The 2,136-nt window shown below is 41.1% G+C and overlaps 1 pseudogene; it reads right to left on the reverse strand.

Moving 5' to 3' along the window:
* Nucleotides 1-793: 793 nt before the first annotated feature.
* Nucleotides 794-1,198, reverse strand: LOC114034195 (annotated as a pseudogene).
* Between the last annotated feature and the right edge of the window lie 938 nt (nt 1,199-2,136).

Genomic DNA, 2,136 nt, shown 5'->3' on the forward strand with positions numbered 1-2,136 from the left:
TTTTTCTGGCTGGTGGCAATATTTTTTCCTTGACCTGGGAGTTCTTGAATTTGGCTATGATATTCCTGGAAGTTTTCATTTTGAGATCTCTTTCAGGAGATGATTGGTGGATTCTTTCCATTTCTATTTTAACCTTTAAATCTAAGATATTAGGGCAGTTTTCCTTTATAATTTCTTGAGATATGATGTCTAGGCTCTTTTTTTAAAAAATGGCTTTCTGTTAGTTTGGTAATTCTTAAATTATCTCTCCTCAACTTATTTTACAGGTGAATTGTTTTTCCAATAAGATAGTTCATGTTCTATTTTTTTATTCTTTTGATTTTGTTTTATTGTTTCTTGATGTCTTATGGAGTCATTAACTTTCACTTGCCCAATTCTATTTTTTTTTAATTTTCATGGTTTTATTGTATAATGAGGTATTGAACATCTGAATAAATCAAGGTCGGGGCTGCACATGCAGCTGCTGCTTTCTCCTTTGTTTCTTTAGGTTACTAGAGCAACTTGTCAGTACGTTAAAAAAAAAAAGACAACCTTTTGCATTACTTAGTCTGTCTAAGGCATGAGCTGGTACAACACAAACTTCTGTCAGATGCAGCTAGTCTAACGTCTAAACATCATGCATGACACACTCATGTAGTGATGCCACTGCCCACCATGGCATCCACCCACCATGACCTTGCAGGCTTATGTATAATATTTGGAGTGTTCTAAGGGGGCTGGGGAGAAGAAGTGTGAATAATATGAGGAAGAGGAGAGAGAAGGAAACAGCATGGGTGCCTTGGGAAGAGGAAGCTCAGCCGAAGTTGTGCAGTGCTAGCCTGAACATGTCATTGGTGCACACCCAAGCATCATTGATGTTCTTTAATAGAAATATCTAGTGAAATCCCATGATAGGGTCTTCATCAGCCTTTAGCTGCCCCACCACCATGCTGAGTATACAGCTGTCAGGGGTGGGCCGGTGGTCCTGCTAGATTTTCTGAAATGGAAGGCTAGACAATTTCTCTGTGATGGCTGCTTTGCCTTGGAATTGCTGCCCTTCCCATGTAAGGCAAGATACATCAATACATATTGCTCCTAATTGGGTTCTGTCATTATCAAATAACTTGTAGTAATGTTGCATAAAGCTGGATCCAATCTGCTCCCAAATTGGCTTGTCTCCCATTCTGGATCCTCACCTAGCAGCGGAAACTGTAAAATAAGGGGAATGAATTAGAAGATGGTATCCTAGAATTAGAAGGTGGTCTCTTCTGGCTCTTAAGTTCTGTAATTAATACTGGGCTCCTGGGGTAATGCTGGGTCTGAAGCCCAACTGACTGGCATGATGGCAGCGGTGGTGGCACTGGTGGCAACTGGGCATGGTCCTGGACCAACTGTCTTCTCCCCCTCCCCCCTCCCACCCCAAACTTGAAGCACTCTTCCAATTCTAATTTTTAAGGGATTATTTTCTTCAATAATTTTGTGCCTCTTTTTCCATTTGGCCAATTCTGCTTTTTAAGGAGTTGTTTTCTTTGGTGAATTTTTGTGTCTCTTTACCATTAGGCCAATTCTGTTTTTTAAGGTGTTATTTTCTTCAGTCTTTTTTTGGTGCCTCTTTTACCAAGTCATTAATTCTCTTTCCATCCATCACTCTCATTTCTTTTCCCAATTATTTCTCTACCACATTTTTCCCTTTCTTTAACTCTTCCAGTAATTCTTGTTGGGCTTGGATCCAGTTAGCATTTTTCTTTGAAGTTTTGGTTGTACCCGGTTTCATGTTATCTTCTGAGTTTGTGTCTTAGTCTTCCCTGCCTTTGTAGTAGCTTTTTGTGTTAAGATTTCTTTGGTTGCTGTTGCATTCTTCTCATTTTCCAGACTATTTCTTGACCTTGAACATCATGTTAAAGTTAGACTCTGCTCATCTGGGGGTGGGGAAGCCTTATCCCAAGCCTCAGGCTTTTTCTGCACTGCTGTTTTCAGAGCTCATTCTGGGGGTAAGTTTTTGGTGCTTCCAAAGTGGTGTGATTTGGGGAGAGGTCTGGTCACTGCCCTTCTGGTCTGCCCTCTGGTCATTACCCATGAAGTCCTCCTTTTCCCCTGCAACCACAAGTGCTCCTCTTGGCCCCAGAACTGTGAACAAGACCCTTGCTTTCCTGCAGC

This window comes from Vombatus ursinus, unplaced genomic scaffold (genome assembly GCF_900497805.2).
Source record: "Vombatus ursinus unplaced genomic scaffold, bare-nosed wombat genome assembly UNPS02008483.1, whole genome shotgun sequence".
Lineage (NCBI taxonomy): Eukaryota > Metazoa > Chordata > Mammalia > Diprotodontia > Vombatidae > Vombatus > Vombatus ursinus.